Source organism: Aulonocara stuartgranti, assembly GCF_965226115.1.
Source record: "Aulonocara stuartgranti genome assembly, chromosome: 23".
NCBI classification, from domain to species: Eukaryota; Metazoa; Chordata; class Actinopteri; order Cichliformes; family Cichlidae; genus Aulonocara; species Aulonocara stuartgranti.
The window spans coordinates 22,104,794-22,126,728 of NC_138958.1; the positions used below are offsets into that span (position 1 = coordinate 22,104,794).

Sequence of the window (21,935 nt, forward strand, 5' to 3'; positions counted from 1 at the left end):
GGAGAATTGTTGTTTTGATAGATTGTATTTTCTTTTATATATTGTAAGCAGAGCTGCATGGACTCCACACTGGGATGAGGAGAGGCCTGCTGTTGCTGTGTGACACTGATTTTGCTGCTGCACTTTGTCTTTTAGAAATAAATCCAGTTTCCAGCCAGTCTGTGTCTGTCGTCACAACGCAGTCAACCATTTGAAATCTGCTACATATTTAGTCCGTGTGCTTTCAGTCATTCTTTGTCAGGTCGTGTGCTCATCCATGTCACAACTTCAGGTATCTACGTCAGTTCACCATGTTTAAGGTTTTTTCATGTTTAGTTTTAGTTCACCCAGTTTAGGTTATTGTTTAGTTTCACCAATGCCCTTTTGTTTGTACCCTCTTTGCTAGCCTCAATAAACGGTTTGTTTTTTGTTAAATCCACGCCACGTTCAGTTTTTGGTCTGCGTTTGAGTCCTCTTTTGCAAACACATACAGTCTGCCCCAGCCAGACTGTGACAGAAATAGAGCAGGGAGTAATAACGGAGTTCACCAGTAATGAGAGAAATACGAAAACAAATGTCAAAGATCACAAAATAATGCAGCTATAGCACAGACAATGGCTGTAGTGACACTCTTCATTGTTTTTAACACTCATTTTCATTTCAGCTCTTTATATGTTATAACTCAGCGGTCGGCAACCTTTCTGACGATGAGTGCCATCTAAAATTTCCTCAGAAGTCAGTGTGCCATATGATTGCATTAGCAATAAATTTAATAACGCTCTATATGAACAGTTACACACTCTATAGAACAACTTTATAGAATTATATTTGTTCGCAGATGTTGGGAGCTATCAGCGAATAGTTATCAGCTATTTTGAAACAAAAAAAGACACTTTTTATCCATAACAGCAAATAAACTGTACAACAGAAAATGCAAATGCTATTTATGGTCTCCTCACAACAATGATAAGAAAAATAAACTGTTCCAATATGGCATGTTTGTTAATACAGGGATACACATGCTTTTTTTTTTTTTTTGCTTTTTTTTGCCTGTCCCGTTTGGTTCTTTTGCCATCAGAATTATTGTCTGAAGGCCAAGAAGGATGCCCAACGGATTTACTATACCAAGTGGACTATCCCAGCCATATTGGTCCATTTGATTGACCTTTTTATTGTTTATTTATTATTATTATTTATTTATTTATTTACAACAATTTATTTTCAGTTGTTACATACAGGACAGACATGACTGGAGGAAAGGAGAGGGAGGGAAAGAAAAACAGCGGGGAAGAGGAACAGTGATTAAGGGCACAAAAAAAAGGTGGGGGGGGACCCTGAAGGTAAGCGCGTCATAGACTAAAGTAAAACAGTATGTCGGATGTGCCATGCAATGCTCAATTACATGGGTGGGAACTAGTGCGTTAGCGCAGTTAGCTCGTTAACGTGTTGGCCATCCAGTCCCTCGCACGGGGCGATCCGCGGTAGCTCGTTAACGGAGACTTGCCGTGTTGTGGCGTTAAGGTCATTTCAACGAGATTAACGCTGACAGCACTAGTGGGAACACAACGAATATGACTGCACATTTACTCCGACATCATCCTAGTGCAAAGACAAGTGGAAGCAGACAAAAACAACAAGCAAGCATGCTACAAACTTTACCCGAGTCATTTAGGCAGCCGTTAGCACATGATTCTCCTTATGGGGACCTGATATGTTTAATATGCTGCTGAGAATATAGCCCAGAAGAAGCGTATAGTGTAGCTTTTATTTTGGAAAGAGCCATTTCTCTGTTATAAACTCTCTTTTCCAAAGATGAGTGATTTCTGATCAGATAGATTTATTTAATTTTATTACTTTGTTGTTTCAGCAACATAAAATTTAAAAACTGTACTTTTCAGTTAAAATATATATTTATAATTTTAATAAATGACAAATTAAAAAAGCATGAACATTTTTTTTGTATCGAAAAAATATCGAACCGTGACACCAAAGTATCGAATCAAACCGAACAGTGAATTTTGTGTATCGTTGCACCCCTAATAAATATTAGGGGTTAACGAGCTACCGCGGATCGCCCCGTGCGTGGGGCTGGACGGCGTCAACACGTTAACAAGCTAACTGCGCTAACACACTAGTTCCCACCCATGTGTGGCGTGAATAAGGCACGACGGGACCACGGAGCAACGTTCAGAGCCAACTTTATTTAATTCACGTCACACCACACACACCAACCCCTGAGTCCCCGTGTTTTAACACGGCGGGCGTGATTGCGGATGCCGTGCAGGTGCGTCCGCACGGCACCGCAGACCACACCCCACCACATACCCCCATCGCCCGATTGAGGCCGGGGAGCAATCTGGCCGAACCTACTCCCCCCAGCTGCGCAGGCTGCCCTGGAGCAGGGACCTCCATCTCCTCGCACAGCTGCTCCGCCACCACCTCCGCCACTCCCGTTTGGAGCGGCTCCCCGCACTACGCCTCCGCCTCCAGTATATGTATATATATATATATATATATATATATATATATATATATATATAGACAGAGACAATCCAGCACATAACAGCAGGGTGCAAGATGCTAGCAGGCAAGGCATACATGGAACGCCATAACCATAGTGTACAGGAACATCTGTGCCGAGTATAACCTGGAAGTCCCGAGGTCAAAATGGGAGATGCCCCCAAGGGTGGTGGAGAATGACCGAGCTAAGATCCTGTGGGACTTCCAGATACAGACGGACAAAATGGTGGTGGCTAACCAACCGGACATAGTGGTGGTAGACAAACAGAAGAAGACGGCCGTAGTGATCGATGTAGCGGTTCCGAATGACAGCAATATCAGGAAGAAGGAACACGAGAAGCTGGAGAAATACCAAGGGCTCAGAGAAGAGCTCGAGAGGATGTGGAGGGTGAAGGTAACGGTGGTCCCCGTGGTAATCGGAGCACTAGGTGCGGTGACTCCCAAGGTAGGCGAGTGGCTCCAGCAGATCCCAGGAATAACATCGGAGATCTCTGTCCAGAAGAGCGCAGTCCTGGGAACAGCTAAGATACTGCGCAGGACCCTCAAGCTCCCAGGCCTCTGGTAGAGGACCCGAGCTTGAAGGATAAACCGCACGCAGGGGCGTGCTGGGTGTTTTATATATATATATACATATACATATATACATATATATATATACATATATATATATACATATATATATATACATATATATATATATATATACATATACATATATATATATACATATATATATATACACATATATATATATATATATACATATACATATATATATATACATACATACATACATACATATATATATATATATATATATATATATATATATATATATATATATATATATATATATATATATATATGTATCAGCTGTCATCTGTGAGGTGTGAGCGGAGTTTGTGTTTAACATAGATCACGGTGCAGCTGCTGACATAATGTGGATCCGAAGATCCATAATTGGCCTACCTGGAGTTGAAAGTCTCTGTGAATGCACGGCGTTTCGGCAGGTATACCGGCTTCCGCGAGTGTGACGCTTATTTTGAGCGACGAAAAAGAATAAAATATAATTTTATTTTTATATTTCAAAATCACAATAATCTTCCAATTTAGAACTACAAGTTTAAAAATAACTAACACAAAAAATACACTTCAGCTAAATACTTGTCATTTATTTTCCCAAACCACGCGGAGCCGCAGTATAAGGACTAAAGAGCCGCATGCGGCTCCGGAGCCGCAGGTTGCCGACCCCTGTGCTAGAGGGTGTGGGGAGCCATAGCCCCGTCCCCCAGGGCGGGAAGCAGGTATGGAGGAGATACAGGCTCCAGACATCCAGAGACCCTCAGAGCGCAAGAGTCAAAGGAAGACCATTGGACGGGCAACTGTGCCACTCTCCCGGAAAGAGCTGAGGAGAGCCCCAGATGAGGGGTCACTCAGCAGCTGCGGAGCAGAAGCCCGGAGGGGTTGAGGTGGTTTCAGTGATACACATGCAAATGTGATCTCTGGTCTCCCACTCAGAGACACAGGTCTCCAAGTGTCCAGCATTCAGACGGCTACCTGAGGACACTCTTCGTGTGAGAGAAAATCTGCTCACACAGATATGTAGAGCCAAATACTGTCAATAAGGCCTCTGCAATGTTCAGAAGACAGTTAAACTTGTCTGGTAGTGATGTCCAGCAAGTGAAAATGCAAACTCCATGAACACGCATAGCTGTGGATTCCAGCTGCATTCGTAGTTCTGCAAACTTTGACCCCTACAGAATCTAGCTTTTCAGTTCAATCAGCTGCATTTCAATGTCCTCTGTGTCCAGCCAGTTAATGCGAGACAAATCCAGCTGCTCATTAAAGCTTTCTGGTTAATCAGAAAAGAAAACATTGGTCCACACCTGAAAGTCCTGAAAACACATTGTGAATTCTGTCTCGAGTCTACGGATGTATCCGTGTATTTCTGCGGTGCTGATGCTGTGCAGCTCCTGAAGCATTTGAAGGTCGGAATGTGGAAATTTCAACATCGCTTGAAATTTTTTTTAGCCAATTACAAGTTGAATCTGGTAGTTGGGGTTGTTAGCTATGATACTGTCATTAAGAAGCGGCTATTTTGCGATGTGCACTGCTGACCCAGGCATTCATTTTTAATGCACCTTCTCAGATTAATTCACTGCGTGTTGTGCCATTAGTTAACCCTTCGCATGCCAGCTTTGGCACGCGTGCCCAGGGCTGCCGACCCCTGTTATAACTTTTGAGTTTTTATTATAGGATAACGTTGGAGGGAGTATATAAATGAAACTCTATGCAAGAGCCTTGGTGAGCTCTTGCATAGACATTTATTGTGCATGCTATTGGCTTCTTTCAAGTAAATAAATGTATTGGAGCTTGTTACTCTGTTTGTCTGCTTCATACGGGAATTTTCTTTTACACTACAGCTGTTGCCTGATGAGCCACTCAGACCCAGTACCAGATTACTCCTCATTTCCCAGTGATTTAACACCTGAGGCAACATCTGTCATTTTGGAGGACACCCAGAGACTGCATACAGTCTTACAGATGCAGTTCAGCTCCAATGCTACCAAGCTTGGCACCCTGCTTACATACCTGCTTCCCCAGTGTTAATCCCAGTCTACTTTGTTAAGGCCCATAGCAATCCACTTGTATACCACCTAATGCATTAAGGGAGAGGAGAATGTGAATTGTCTGGAATGGGAGTTATTATCACTGTCCAAATTAATGTTGAGATCAGCAAAGATCATCATGTTAGAAGAAAGTACAGAGAAATGAGGAAGAAGAGCAGCAAAGTCATTAAAAAAATACTTCTCTGGCTTAGGTGGTCAGTAAACAGTATATATGATTTTAAGAGTATGTAGAGGGAGCTTTAAAGTGGTGAATTTAAATGAGTGAAAGATGGGAACAGAGCACTGCTCTTCCTCTCTGGAATACCTTTTTATTCACTGCAAACCGTTTTATTCTCCACGGGAGTTTACTTCATTCATCCTGGCCGCTGTTTACATCCCGCCAGATGCGGATGCGCAGGCAGCTCAGAGCGCACTCGCGGAGCAGACACTGCACATGGAGCGGACATTCCCGGACTCTCTCATCATTGCTCTTGGAGACTTTAACAAAGCCAATCTGAGCCATGAGCTTCCCAAATACAAGCAGTATATTAAATGCCCGACCAGAGAGGAGAGGACATTAGACCACTGTTACAGCACGATCAGCGGGGCCTATCGTGAGGTGCCCCGCGCTTCACTCGGACTTTCTGACCACGTCATGATCCACCTGATCCCCGCCTACAGACAGAGGCTGAAGCTCTCCAAACCTGTCGTGAGGACCAAAAAACTGTGGAGCAACGAGGCTGTGGAGGAGCTTCGCACGTGTTTGGAGTCTACAGACTGGGACACAATGAAGGCTGCTTCTAACAGCTTGGACGAGTTTACGGACACTGTCACCTCCTATATCCACTTCTGTGAGGACAGCATTGTGCCATCACGCACCAGGGTGAGTTATAACAATGACAAACCCTGGTTTACCCCTAAACTCAAAAAGCTGTGGCTGGAAAAGAGAAAGGCGTTCAGAAGCGGAGACAGGGACTGCTACAGAGAGGCCAAGTACAGGTTCACTAAAGAAGTGGACATTGCTAAACACCAGCACTCTGAGAAGATGCAGCAGCAGATCTCAGAGAATGACTCGGCCTCTGTGTGGAAAGGTTTTAGGAATATCACCAACTACAAGCCTAAAACCCCCCACTCCACTGATGACTCGCTCTTGGCCAACACCCTCAACGACTTTTACTGCCGTTTTGACGAGCCATCAGGCAGCCTTCACACCTCCAACAGCCCCAACAATAGAGACACTTTGGACACTCATTCCCCCACCTCTCCCCCCTCCATAGAGCCATCACCACCTTCAAACACTTCACCTACAACACCCCCCTCCTCACCCCGCACAAAAGAGGATTTCACACCACCTCCTCCCACCACAACTCTTCATATTCATGAAGCAGGTGTGAGGAAGCAGTTTAAGAGTCTGAATGCTCGGAAAGCTCCCGGCCCAGACGGCGTGTCTCCTGCCACCCTCAGACACTGTGCAAACGAGCTGGCCCCAGTGTTTTCTGGCATTTTCAACTCCTCACTGCAGGCATGTCATGTGCCTGCCTGCTTCAAGTCCTCTACCATAATCCCTGTCCCCAAGAAACCTAGGATCACTGGACTAAATGACTACAGACCCGTGGCTCTGACATCTGTGGTCATGAACTCATTTGAGCGCCTAGTTCTCTTCCATCTCAGGACCCTCACAGCCCCCCTCCTGGACCCCCTGCAGTTTGCATACAGAGCCAACAGGTCTGTAGATGACGCCATCAACATGGCCCTACACTTCATCCTGCAGCATCTGGACTCCCCAGGAACCTACGCCAGGATCCTGTTTGTGGACTTCAGCTCTGCCTTCAACACCATCCTTCCAGACCATCTCCGAGGCAAGCTTTCCCAGATGAATGTGCCTGATCCCATCTGCCGGTGGATCACTGACTTCCTGACGGACAGGAAGCAGCATGTGAGGCTGGGAAAGAATGTCTCGGACTCCCGGACCATCAGCACCGGCTCCCCTCAGGGCTGTGTTCTTTCTCCTCTGCTCTTCTCCCTGTATACTAACTGCTGCACCTCCACCCACCAGTCTGTCAAGCTAATCAAGTTTGCAGATGACACCACTGTTATTGGACTCATCTCGGACGGGAATGAGTCTGCCTACAGGAGGGAGGTTGAACGTCTGGTGTCCTGGTGCAGCCACAACAACCTGGTGCTGAATGCCCAGAAGACAGTGGAGATTATTGTGGACTTCAGGAAGCACACAGCCCCACTCCCCCCCATCATCCTGACTGACACCCCCATCACCTCTGTGGACTCATTCCGCTTCCTGGGTACCACCATCACTCAGGACCTGAAGTGGGAGCCCACCATCACCTCCGTCATCAAGAAAGCCCAGCAGAGGATGTACTTCCTGAGGCAGCTGAAGAAATTCAACCTGCCAACACGGACGATGATGCAATTCTACACCGCAATCATCGAGTCCATCCTCACCTCCTCCATCACCGTGTGGTATGCTGGAGCCACTATCAGGGACAAACAGAGACTGCAGCGTGTTGTGCGCTCTGCTGAGAAGGTGATTGGCTGCAGACTCCCATCTCTGCAGGACCTGTACACCTCCAGGACACTGCGGCGTGCAGCTCGGATCTCAGCTGACCCTTCTCACCCTGGACACAGTCTGTTTGACCTGCTCCCCTCAGGCAGGAGGCTCCGGTCCATTCGCACCAGAACCTCTCGCCATAAGAACAGTTTCTTCCCCTCTGCTGTCGGACACATGAACAATAACCGTATGACTGTCCCCACCACTAACACATGACCCTACGCTGTGTTCACTGCATCATTCCATGTTTGGCAATGATCACCACCTGCACTCATGTATATATCATGTATATATCTATCTACTTAGCACTTTTAATTCTTATTCTTATTTTTATTTTCATGTCTATTTAAGCGTAATTTATGACAGTATGTTTGCACTGAAGCACCACAGCAATTTCCTAATGTTGCAAACCTGCTCAACATTTGGCAATAAAACCCTTTCTGATTCTGATTCTGAGACAGGAAGAACTTTCCAGTGCTTGCAATGGATCATCGCAAGACCCCTGTTCTTCCCTAAGCCTCAAGTATGACAGGTTCAAAAAGACGGATGGAGTGGCTTCATTGAGTGAGAAAAAGTCTCCAGTCTGTTGCAATGTTTCAGTCAAGAAGTCTAACTTACAGTTAGAGAGGAGATCCTGGACAAGATGCCCCTTGCCAGTAAGTGGATGTTTAATACACCAAAGCTAGGGGGTTAACATCCTGGCTGGTGTTATGGTATGTTGAGTTGCAGACCAAGTGGACTTCATTGGTTTGGTGTTGTCATGGTTTAAACTTCGTCCAGATAGCAGCAGCAGGAGGAGAATTAGCAGCCTGAAAAAATTGAAAAAATTGAGAAAAATCTAGGACAGGATTACTCTTAAATACTCATATGTTGTTGTTGTCCAGCAATTATAAAGAGTGAAAAAGAGTGAAAAAGCATCTAAAAGGGGAGATACTACGGTTTGATGTTTTGTTTTGTTTTCCACATAATAACATAATACTTGATGTTGAACAAATTATTTGTTGCATTTAGTTAACTGTAGTTTTGGTGTAATGTGCAACTTTATTTGTAGACAATGTTTTGAAAAAGATCACGTTTGCTTGTTCAAATATGTTAAAAATCATCAGCTTTTTATGGTGATATAATTTAACATTAATTTAGACTGCATTAGAACATTTATGTCACATATTTATAAAACATTTGGAATACAGACAGACCTTTATTAACAACTAAACAAATTCATTTGTAAAATATGAAGATATATTAATGATAGGTTAGTAGCTTTAACCTATTGTGTGTGTGTGTGTGTGAGGTCAAGATGTGACCCTGTGAAGACTCCCCAAGGCTGGCGCCTAGAAGTCTAGCAGATTTATCTAAACAAAAGGCTCTTATACTTAAACAGATATACGTGTGTTTGCTATACCATAAATCAGCAAAGGAAGATACGACCTCTCCTCTGTAGGGGAGTGAACTCACCCCCTCTTCATGCTACACAGAGTTGTTACAGACCTCTTAGGATGAAACATTCTTTCAATCTACAAATGATTATATACTTCTAAGCATATATGAGTAAATGTTTCTAAGCATAAATGACAATCAACAATACAAACTCTAACAATATATACTTTAGATGATGCAGTTTAGATGAGTTTTTATTTATACTTTCACGTTTGAAAGAAAAGAAAACTTGCATGTTAGAAAATAAATGAGAGAAATGAAGCCGCTATTAAAATGCAAGTCTGCAGCATCAGGACACTGAATCAGCAGCAAGTCTTCAGCACTGAAAAGTGTGAGCTATATTTTTACTCCCAAACTAAAAGTTTAGTTAGGTTTTAGTTTCGTTTTAGTTAGGTTTCATCTGTAAATGCTTGTTGCATCTCCAATTAATACTACTAATAATAATGGTAATGATAAACTTTGCACTTATAAATCTGAATTTAAACTTCATTATAACAGTTCAGCTGTACACAAACGAGGATAACTGTCACCACCACGTGGCTGGCAGTTGTGGAGGCTGCCTCCAGTTCTTCCGGGTGGACACAGAGGCATTCCCGAGCTAGCAGCGGTTAGCGTGGTTAGCTCCCAAATGACTGAGCATGAGAGGCTCGTTTACAGAAAGCTGCGTTTATAGGCTTGATCCCAAAACATGTCTACGCGGTCTAACCACAGATCTCCGTTTTTCTCTCTGACCGTCTCTAACACTGTCTGTGTTTATGATCCCGGAGATTTTAATTTGTAGCATTTGGAATTTGACAAAGGGCTGTTGATCCGAATAAAACTTCCTTATTTACCAACAACATCACAAAGTTACAGGAATCCCTTTGTTTCAAAAATAATGCAAACAAAGGGTTTATATGACGTACGAAAAATCCGGTTTGTTTTTCGTTTCGACGAAAAACAAACCCTTGACCTTTAACACTGAGCTCCTCGAGTTAGCCTACACATGCGGGTCATTTACCATAAAGAACATAAAACGCGGATCTCCAAACGGACAGACAGAAAGTTTAAACCTGAAGTTTAAAGAGTTAGAGATAACGCAGTGAGTTATTTATAAATATTTATGATGTTATCTCAAATTTCCAGTTCACCTCAACAGCTGGTGACCTCTGTGCGGAGGCGATGGGGAAACCAAAGGGCTGTAAAAAAAAGTCTGTACAACGGTTTCGTGTCACATTTAGAAACAACTTTAACGAAGTTTCTGCAGTTTGAAAACTGTCCATCTTTTCCTTATAATCTTACCTGTGTGATGCTGCTCTCTGCCTCCAGATATCATAGAAACTGTTTTCTTTTGGCAGTCTCTCAAAACTTGTTCTTTTAATCTCTGATACCGGTTCACTCTGGGTGTGTTCAGCTGAGCTGCTTTTACTTTCACTTTCTGTTAATGCTTTTAGGATCCACTAGATGTCACCATTAGAACACATACCTCAGCTGACAATCAGCCTTGTAAAAATATGCCAGTGTGGAGTACTGGAAATGATGAGGAAATAAACACTACTGTAAGAAGAGTGAAGGGAATAAATAACATTGCTGGAAATATCGTTTTACATATCTGAAAACGTTTTCAGTAAATAAAAACTTTCAAGTTAAACAATGTAATTTAGATTTTTTTTCTTTCTTTTTGTCATAGTTTGTGCTTAAGTATTTATTTATTTATTTATTTACTTTGAAAATGATACCAGAAGAAGATGAGGTAAGAAGCCAATCCTTGGGAGAGAAACTAGATTGTATTCTCTATTTTTCACCAGCTTGGACTCGCATGAATGATCTTCAGCGGTGCCATATTGATATAAAATAATTTAGATCATTTTCAAGTTTATACATGTACAAGTTATTAAGCTGTACAATATTATTTCATTTGGCTCTGCTGTACTGAAGTTTAATCAGAATCTATAGAGCTCTCGAAGACACCCCCCCCCCCCCCCCCCAAAAAAAAAACACAAAACAAAAAAAACAACAACAATGGGCAGCCTACTTTTTTTCCTGTTTAAAACAGCTCCAGCTGGCCTTAAATCCTTCAGTTTCTTTCTGTTAAAGATGCAGAAAATACGAAGCCAAGGTTGGATTACAAGAGCAAAACATACACAGCATGATAAAGGTAGAAAGATATTTCAACTTGCGGAATCAGTAGCTCATAAGTGAAGAGTAACTTTCCAACTATCTGAATGGAGACAAGAAGCGATCCGAGCCGGACAGATAACACATGTCTTACTAACTTTCTCTCCAGCAGGACATTTGCCTCGCCTGCTAATAAAGCTGCTTTACTATAATATCACCAAGTTAAAAACAATAACTTCCCTTTTAAAATATATTTTAGAAATATGTGAGTTACATAAAATTCCTTTTTTTTTCTTTTCTTTTTTTGGTCTTCAAAATATGAGAAAAACCTCCTTCACCTCTCATACTGTCTCAATTTTAACACAAACGCCAACCAGCCTATGTAGGTGTCAGATTCTGCAGCTGCAGACTATGTGGAGTTTGTGATGTGAACCCAGAAGCAGATGCATGGAAGCAAAACTACATCTTAACCAAGAGCCGGCTGTTTATTTAAGGCTGAAGAATACAAAACAAATGGCAGAAGGAAACTCAGACGAAACTAACTAGAACTAAACTGGGAGAACTAAAATACTAAACAGTAGAGACATAGATCTTAAAACCTGAACAACCTGGAACGTGACATGAGAAGAACAGAAAGCCTGACAAGGGACAAAGGGAAACCAGACAGAATATATACAGAGAAGGGCGATGAGAGAAGTGAAAACACTTCACCCTTGAAACAAGGAAAGAAACAAACATGGAGGCACATGACAGAAAAAAGATACTAAACACAAGGACATAGGACTAGGACCCAGTGACCCACTTTACTACAATTTATCTACAGTTCATTTCCATTCCTTCAGATATCTAGTGCAAAAATAACAGGAAGGTGAAACACTGGAGATTAAAAGTCTAGATTCTGAATACTTCACTGAGTTATATAACATTAGAGTTTTAGTCCATACAGGGAGTGCAGAATTATTAGGCAAGTTGTATTTTTGAGGAATAATTTTATTATTGAACAACAACCATGTCTCAATGAACCCAAAAAACTCATTAATATCAAAGCTGAATGTTTTTGGAAGTAGTTTTTAGTTTGTTTTTAGTTTTAGCTATTTTAGGGGGATATCTGTGTGTGCAGGTGACTATTACTGTGCATAATTATTAGGCAACTTAACAAAAAACAAATATATACCCATTTCAATTATTTATTTTTACCAGTGAAACCAATATAACATCTCCAGATTCACAAATATACATTTCTGACATTCAAAAACAAAACAAAAACAAATCAGCGACCAATATAGCCACCTTTCTTTGCAAGGACACTCAAAAGCCTGCCATCCATGGATTCTGTCAGTGTTTTGATCTGTTCACCATCAACATTGCGTGCAGCAGCAACCACAGCCTCCCAGACACTGTTCAGAGAGGTGTACTGTTTTCCCTCCTTGTAAATCTCACATTTGATGATGGACCACAGGTTCTCAATGGGGTTCAGATCAGGTGAACAAGGAGGCCATGTCATTAGTTTTTCTTCTTTTATACCCTTTCTTGCCAGCCACGCTGTGGAGTACTTGGACGCGTGTGATGGAGCATTGTCCTGCATGAAAATCATGTTTTTCTTGAAGGATGCAGACTTCTTCCTGTACCACTGCTTGAAGAAGGTGTCTTCCAGAAACTGGCAGTAGGACTGGGAGTTGAGCTTGACTCCATCCTCAACTCGAAAAGGCCCCACAAGCTCATCTTTGATGATACCAGCCCAAACCAGTACTCCACCTCCACCTTGCTGGCGTCTGAGTCAGACTGGAGCTCTCTGCCCTTTACCAATCCAGCCACGGGCCCATCCATCTGGCCCATCAAGACTCACTCTCATTTCATCAGTCCATAAAACCTTAGAAAAATCAGTCTTGAGATGTTTCTTGGCCCAGTCTTGACGTTTCAGCTTGTGTGTCTTGTTCAGTGGTGGTCGTCTTTCAGCCTTTCTTACCTTGGCCATGTCTCTGAGTATTGCACACCTGGTCCACTGGACCACTGGACCAGATCCGGGGCACCCTTTCGAGTGAGATCGGTCAAGGGGCTGGTCAGCTGCGCAAACCCCGGCACAAAACGGCGATAGTACCCTGCCAGCCCCAGGAACCGTCTCACCTCCTTTTTCGTCCTGGGGCGAGGGCAGGATGCGATAGCCGCCGTCTTCTCCACCTGTGGACGCACATGCCCACCCCCCAGGTGGTACCCCAGATACTGCACCTCCCTCCGTCCAACCGCGCACTTCTTCGGATTGGCCGTGAGCCCCGCCCCCCTCAGGGACTCCAGGACCGCGGCCACCCGCAGCACATGCTCCGCCCAGGTGTCGCTGTGGATGATCACGTCATCCAGGTAGGCGGCAGCATACGCCGCGTGTGGACGCAGCACCCGGTCCATGAGGCGCTGGAAAGTGGCCGGGGCCCCGAACAGGCCGAATGGAAGTGTAACGAATTGGTACAATCCGTACGGAGTGGAGAAGGCCGTTTTCTCCCTGGCCTCGGCAGACAAGGGAATCTGCCAATAGCCCTTGGTTAAATCCAGCGTCGTGAAAAAGCGGGCCGTGCCTAACCGGTCCAGGAGTTCGTCGACCCAGGGCATGGGGTAGGCATCAAAGCGTGACACTTCGTTCACCCTGCGATAGTCGACACAGAACCGGATCGACCCATCCTTCTTCGCTACGAGAACGATGGGGCTACACCAGGCGCTGTGCGACTCTTCTATTACTCCCATTTTCAGCATTTCCGCCAATTCCCTCTGCACGATTTTCCGTTTATGCTCCGGGAGCCTGTAGGGCCGTGAACGCACCGTCACGCCAGGCTGCGTCACGAAGTGGTGCTCAATGAGAGACGTCCGGCCGGGCAGGGGGGAGAACACGTCCGCAAAATGCTGTTGCAACACGACAACATCCGCTCTCTGGGCCTGTGTGAGATGGTCGTCACAAGGGAGGGAGGCGGAAACGATAGAATTTGGCACCTCCGGCCCCAACTCATCTCTCTCCTTCACCAAGCTCACCAGAGAAGCGGTTTCAACCTCTCTCCACTTTTTGAGGAGATTGAGGTGATAAATTTGCGTGGCCCCTCCCCTGTCCGACCGGGCGACCTCATAGTCAACGTCCCCGACCCGCCGTGTGACCACGAAGGGTCCTTGCCACTTGGCGAGCAATTTCGAGCTGGAAGAAGGGAGTAACACAAGTACTTTGTCTCCCGGTGAAAATTGCCTGAGCCTAGCCCCTCTGTCGTACAGGCGTTGCTGACGTTGCTGGGCCTGGAGCAAATTCTCTCGTGACAACCTCCCCAGCGTGTGGAGTTTCGCCCTCAGGTCCAGCACGTATTGAATTTCATTCTTGGCGGGGCTCGGACCATCCTCCCAGCTTTCCTTAATTAGGTCGAGCACCCCCCGCGGCTTCCTGCCGAACAGCAGTTCGACGGGAGAAAATCCCGTGGAGGCCTGGGGCACCTCCCGCACGCACTGCAAACAACAGAGGGTCTAGCCAGTGGTCCCAATTGCGTTCATCCTCGGTGATGAATTTCCGAATCATGGACTTTAACGTCTTATTCAGCCGCTCCACCAGCCCATCCGTCTGGGGGTGGTAAACGCTGGTCCAAATAGATTTAATGCCCAGTAATTCGTACAGTTCCTGCAGTGTACGAGACATGAACGACGTGCCCTGGTCAGTCAGGATCTCTTTCGGGATCCCGACTCGGGAGATGACCTGAAACAGCGCCTGCGCCACACTCTTCGCGGAAATGGTGCGCAGCGGAACTGCTTCCGGGTACCGCGTTGCGTAATCCACCAGGACTAACACAAAGCGGTAACCGCGTGCACTCCAGTGAAACGGCCCGATGAGGTCCATGCCAATGCGCTCAAACGGGACCTCAATGAGGGGGAGTGGGCGCAGAGGCGCTTTTGGTATGGCCGGCTGATTAACAAGTTGGCAGTCCGGGCAGGACGCGCACCAGCGGCGCACATCCGCTCGGATGCCCGGCCAATAAAAACGAGCCGTTATCCGCTCCAGAGTCTTTTCGTAGCCCATATGCCCTGCCATGGGGTTATAGTGGGCCGCCTGGAAAAGCGTTTCCCGGCGGCCCTACGGCACCAACAACTGGGTGTGTGTTTCCTCCGTCTGAGTGTCACGACTCACTCGATACAATCTGTCTTTCAATAAGACGAAGCGCGGGTAGGTCTGCGCGGCCTCAGGGCGCACCACGTGACCATCAATAGCCATCACTTGGTCAAAGGCTGAGCGTAGGGTGTCGTCACGAGACTGCTCCAGTGGGAAATCACCCATGGGGGACACTTCCGAAGCCGGCGGAACTTCCCGTGAGGGACCCGCCGGCTCCTCCCCCCCGGAGTCAGCGTCGGACGCACACGCTACACCCCGCTTCCGGTCGTGATCGCGCCCCCGCATACTGCCCCAGTAGATGACGAAACCCCGGCCAATTTGTGCCCAGAATCAGGGGGTGCGACAGGCGCGGGCTAACCGCCGCCGTCACTCTATGTGTATGGCCCTTGTATTTTAACAGCAGCGGCACTGTGGGATACCTGTGCACATCACCATGAACACACCTCACCTCCACCCATTCTGCCTCCAATAATGCCCCGGGGCGAACCAAGCCTTGGTGCACGAGGGTCTGTGTGCAGCCCGTGTCCACCAACGCCTGGCGTATACCCCCTCGAGTCCTTACCGGAATGCTGTATGTCCCTCCTGGACCGGGAGAGGGCGCTGGGGCGCCAGCAACGCGAAACACCTGCCCCACTTCCATAAGCGTACAATCCCTCCTCAGGTGTCCCAGCTGCCCGCACTTCCAGCACTCCTGCCTGTGCTGCCCTCCGTGGCTCAGGGGCGGCCCCCCTCGGCTCGGCTCCCCTGGACGGCACCAACGCAGCGAAAGGGTTAGTGGGGCTTAGCGCCGGTACCCGCTCTGCCTGCCGTGGTGCAGGCACCCGGCGCCTCGGGGCCAGCACTGGGGCCTGTTTGCTCAGCCTCCGGGCGCCGTCCCCGGGCTCCCCTGCTCTAGCGGCAAGGTGATCCTCCGCCAGCGTTACCGCCACCTCCAGGCTCGCGGGCCGGTGGCACCGGACCCATCTTGCCGTCTCCGCCGGCAACCCCTCCACGAACTGCTCCAGCACCACCTTGTCCACCAGCAGCGTCTCGCCCTCCGACGATCCAGGCTGCAGCCAGCGCACCGCTGCATCACGCAGCTGTCGGGCCCAGGCGAATGGTCGGACCGTTGCAGCCAGCCGGCAGGCCCGGAACCGCCGGCGCTGATCCTCGGCGGTGAGCCCCAGCCTCTCCACCACCGCCCGGCTCACATCCCGGAAGCAGCTCCTCGAAGCCGGAGGCAGACTCAGAGCCGCCGTTTGTGCCTCCCCAGACAGCAGGGGGAGCAGCCGCGGAGCCCATTCCTCCTGGGGCCACTGGCAAGCCTCTGCCATGGCACGGAAGGTCTCCAGAAAAACCTGGGGGTCGTCCCCCTCCCCCATCCGGGGCACCGTCACTGACAGCGGTGGGGGCTTTGGTGTGGCAGCGGCCCCAACCAGCCGCTCCAGAACTTGCGTCTGCCGGTCCGTCTGCTCTCGCAGCGCGGCCAGGTGGGCTCGCTGGTCCGCTGCCTGGTCCCGGCTAATTGTCGCCATTTCCGCCAGCATCTGCGCCAAGAATTGCAGAGGCTGGGCGGGTGGCGCGGCCTGCGGGTCAGACATCCCCACGCCGGCCGTTTCCTGGGTTTCGGCACCACTTGTGGAATACGCTAGGCACAGACACGCGCACACGCAAGTATGTATTGCCAAGTTCCACATTTATTGACTTATTCACAGTTCAGTTGGTCGCATAGACTGACAGCTCGCGATCCCAGCTGATGTGTGTCTCTGTTTTCCTCTGTCTGGCGCTCCTCTCCGTCTCACTATAACACAGGGGAGGGAAACCATCATCAGACACAAACACCATCAGCTGTTCTTACCGCCCTCGCAGCGCCGCCCCGTTGAGCCTTCTGCTCCATTCCTCCCCTGCCGCCGCGCCCGGGGCCACGCCTCCGCCACAGTAACCTAGTCAGTTTTGAAGATTAACAAAGACTAACACTGAGCAGTGCTGATTTTCTAACACTGGAATATTTCTAACATTTAGAGTTATTTTCCAGTGTTAGAAAATCAGCACTGCTCAGTGTTAGTCTTTGTTAATCTTCAAAACTGACTAGGTTACTTTTAAACATATAACACTGTCAAAAGTGTTAATTTAACACTCAGAGGTGTGGACCCATATAGACACTCCCCAGTGTTAATTTAACACTGGAGATTTTGCTGTGTAGTTTTTTTAATTGGTTGCACAAAATTTAAAAAAAAAAAACAGCAGGTGTATTTTTAGATGAATAGTTGTATATGTTTACAAAATAATGTCACAAAACATGACATCACTGTTTTGTACGTTTTAACACAATTTAATCCCCACATTTGTGAAAAAACAGCAAAACACTTTTTTGAAAAGTCTGTAACAAAACCATCAAATCTGATAAAGGTTATTTAAATGCTGCTAAAGAAGAATGTATTGGAATTAAAAAAACAAAACAAAAACAAAACATATCCCAACCTTAATTACTGTGGGAGAAGTGAATGATGCTCACAGTGAGTAAGAAGTAAACTGAGTGCATATTTTGGACAGAGATTCACTTTTAATGTGTATGTATAATATAAAAAGTACACTCCAAAAATAGAAGAGTCCTTGAAATGTACAAAATATTATTAAAAAAATTAGAAAATGGAGACACCTTGGCCTATGGTACAATATATACAATGTATGAAAAGATCTTTACTGCAGATACTACAGGGCTCGCAAAATCGCTAGCCCGACGTCCCGGGGCTAGCGATTTTTCCAGTCGGGCTACCAAAATCTATCTCTGCCCTGCCCGTTGGGCTATCGTAGGAAGGAAAAATATATGTCAATGCTTTTGCATTCTTTTTTTTTTTTTTTTTTTTTTGGAAGTGACATCAGAAACAGCAGCATGTGACATCACGTGATCAGTTCATCCTTTGTCATCCTTTTTTTTTTTTTTTTTTAGGACAGGGGGAAAGAATGAAAGAAAGAGGGGGAGAGAAAGAAAGAAAACCAAAGGGGAGAAGAGACGGTGAGAAGGGGGGGAAGAGAGAAAAAAAAAACTCCTGGGTCACCTGTATGGAGAGAAGGAAAAACAAAAAAAACAGGGGAGACAGCAAACAACAAAGAGCAACATAATAATAGAAAAAAAAAAAAAAAGCACCATCACAATAAACTAGCTAGTCATAGATATCAATAGTTACTAAATAATAAACGATATTGTGCAGCACGCAAGATAGACAGCGCACAGTGTGCTTTGAGGCAGCAGCCAAGAAAGCTGTAGTCCGCATCTGTGAATACCCATGTGTACACCTGTGTGCATACCTGTGTGGATCAGCATGCTTGCATTCCAAAGGTTTCTCCATGTAATGATCTGCTAGAGAGTGTGGGGAGCCACAGCCCTGTCCTCTATGGTATCAAGCAGGTATGGAGGAGATCAAAACTCCAGACATCCAGAGGCCCCCAGAACACAAGAGACCAAGGAAGACCAACAGAGGGGCAGCCGCGCCACTGTCCCAGTAAGAGCTGAGGAGAGTCCCAGATGAGGGCTCATTCAGCAGCCGCGGAGCAGAAGCCAGGGGGAGTTGCAGTGACGCGCCCGTGAGCTCCGCCGGCAGCCAGCTGTGCCTGAGTGACCGAGCCCCAGGCCGAGAGGCCGGGGGCACCCCACCTCCGAAGTGGCCCGAGCGAGCCCCAATAAGCGGCCACCAAGGAGTGAGCCGGTGTGTACCCGGACGCCCACCCCCAGATACAAAGAACCACCAACGCACCGATACCTGAGGGAGTCCGCCACCGGCAGGGGAAGTGGTGGTGGGTGGAGATAGGCCTCCAAACCTTGGAGGGCCCGAGATGTCCCCAGAGAGGTGGCGTCTGATACCCAACCTGACATATAGACACAGACATACAGGCACACACAGACACAAACATCCATTCCCACCCTCATGCTCTCATATGTACTTCACACTCAACCGACGTGGAGACAGACATAAAGGGACGCTGTATACACGATCACACTCCCCAAGCGTACTCTACTAACCGGGTCTAGGTACCCTTGCCCCTGGAGGGGGGAACTGCACCCAGACCCAGGTGGTGTTTCCCTTTTCCCTGCGGTGGGGAGAGGCAGACCGCCCCGACTCCGCAGCAGCAGGGAGGCCCCAGACCGCAGTCGGACGGCCCACTCCTCCTAGCCCCCCCGCTCCAGTAGGCCGCAGAGAATGGGGGTGAGAGAAGACTCCAAACCTCCCTCCACCCGCTCATTGTAATGTTGATGCATGTGTGTTCTAAGGTGCAATTAAAACCCAGGAGGGCATAGAGCTACCTGCCAGAGAGCAGCAGGTAAGCGCATAGTCCCTCCTGCTAGCCCTCAATGTCTACATGTATTTAAAATTGAGAGGTGGGCAACGACACCAGGGGTGAGGCGTACACCCTGATGGTAACTTGGACTCCGTGTATCGTGCCCACCCCCAAGATCCTATATGTATGTGTAATGAGGGTGTGAGTAATGTGAATGTCTAAGTTGTGGGATAAAATTGAGGCAGAGGCAGCCAGAAGGGGACAGAGGGGGGGGGGGTAGCCTCCTCTGCATCCTGGTGACATACCCCTACTCCAAGGCCCTGCATGTGTGGGTGGTTGTGGTGGAGCAGGAGGAGGGAGGCAGCTGGAGATGGGGAGGGAAGGAAGGGAGGGGCAGGTGACCCCTCCCTGGGGCCAGCTCCCCCGCTGACCCCAGTAGGCACTCCCACACTCCGCGACCCGCCAGGGAAAGGGGGGCCCAGGCCCATCCAGACCGGGGCCCAGCGCAGCAGCGCCCCCCGGCCCCACAGAGCCCGGGACAGTCCACCCAACCCCACCACAGAGAAAACTGCACCCACCCCACCATCCACTCGTCTTCCAGACTACATGAGACAATAGACGCCCAGGCTGAGATCTTCCTCCATCTCTCCTGTATCTCCCCCTCCTGCAGAGAGTTCCTGAGGGGAAGAAAGCTCCTGCAAGGTGTAACAATCTCCCCCACCGGTTGAAGAGCCCCACAGGCGACTCGACACACCGGCGGCACCCTGCACCAGGGATGGGCTCCCATGCACCCACCCGCCCACAACCCCGGCAACACACAATGCTTTTGCATTCTTTCGGAAATGTAGCTGGGTAATTATGTCATTGGCATCGGTGAGCCGCTGTCAATATGTGACATATTGAAATCACGTTTGAATTTGCGCTTGTTTTTTGCTTTCACTTTGCAATCGTGCGAACTGTGTATAGAGAGCGACAGTACTGATTGGTGAGTGATGATAATTTGCGCACCAATTCCTCTGACATCGTCTTATCAATCATTAGTTTACTATGCAAACATGACAAGTGAAATCTCCCGCAGCAAGCTTAAACATGTGAGAGGTTGATCGCACAGAGAATCGCTGAGCGTTATGTGTGTGTGTGTAAAAGCAGCAGGATATATATTTTAGTTCTGCTGAGTCAAATAAGACAGGTCAGGGTGAAGAAGTGACAGCCAAAGAAAAGCTTACCACAAAACGGAAAAGTTATGACAAATCAGACTATAAGGCAAAAAGAAAGTGCAGCTTTATGGTTTCATGGACAAAAGAATTTCAGTGGTTGCAACATGACGACCTAAATAACCAGGGCTGCACATAAGTGGTCCACAGGTTCTCGGAAAAGTGGTTGCAGGAGGTGAGCTGGCTTCAAACAAATGATGAACGCACAGAGATGTGGTGCAGAATGTGCCGTGAAAATCCCACTCTAGCGGACAAAAACAGTGCTTTTTATATGGACGCAAACGCGCGTTGCAACTTCTTATATGGTGCGTGTCTTTTATTTTGACAGCGAATGCGCACATGCGGACCACTTATGTGCACCCGTGTAAATAACATAATGTTCTGCCGGGTGTGTTGTTGGTTTTCTCTCGATTTCTGAGTCGACAAGCGCCTTTGTTACTGGGACCAGTCATTTTAAGAAAGGCCTCCATTAGAACCCATGAGAAATGCAAGAAATGCATTATTGCTCAGTCTGCAATATCTTTTCCAGAACAAACACCAATTGCAAATAACATACTAAAAATAAACCTGAAAAATCTGTTTAGAACAGTGTACTACGTAGCAAAGAGTGAATTACCACTGGCAAAATTTAGCAGTCTTTGCAAACTTCAAAAAGCAAATTGTCATGGTCCTGGGCCATGTGGGCCCAGTATTCTCAGTTCCTTGTATTTTTGTATTTCGTTCCTTATTTAGGTCATGTTTCCTGAGTTGTCCTGTTATGTTGTTCCTTATTTGACTTCCCCTTGTGACTCTTATCCCCTGTGTGCCCCTCTATGTATCTGTGAGCCCTCATCTCCTCTCGTGTTTCATTTCCATGTTTCCCCAGCCCACTATGCCCGTGCTCTCTCTCTCCTCCTGTTTGCACCTCTGTGTACTTCCTGTTTTACTTTGACAGTCTCCCGTCAGTGTTGTTTACTCCTGCCATGTCTTGTTATGTTTATCTGTGTCAGCTGTGTTCTCATGTGTGGCCACTTCCCCTGATCATCCCTCTTGTGTATTTAGTCTCTGTGTTTCAGGTAGTCTGTGTCACGTCGTCTGTGTTCCCACCCTCCATGTTTCCATGCCCGGTCTGTTGTATTCATAGCCTTACC

At 47.1% G+C, this 21,935-nt stretch overlaps 1 protein-coding gene across 2 annotated transcripts in view; it reads right to left on the minus strand.

Moving 5' to 3' along the window:
• Nucleotides 1-21,935, minus strand: part of LOC309701437 (uncharacterized protein) — a 266,740-nt gene that overhangs the window by 201,850 nt on the left and 42,955 nt on the right. The window lies entirely within an intron of this gene.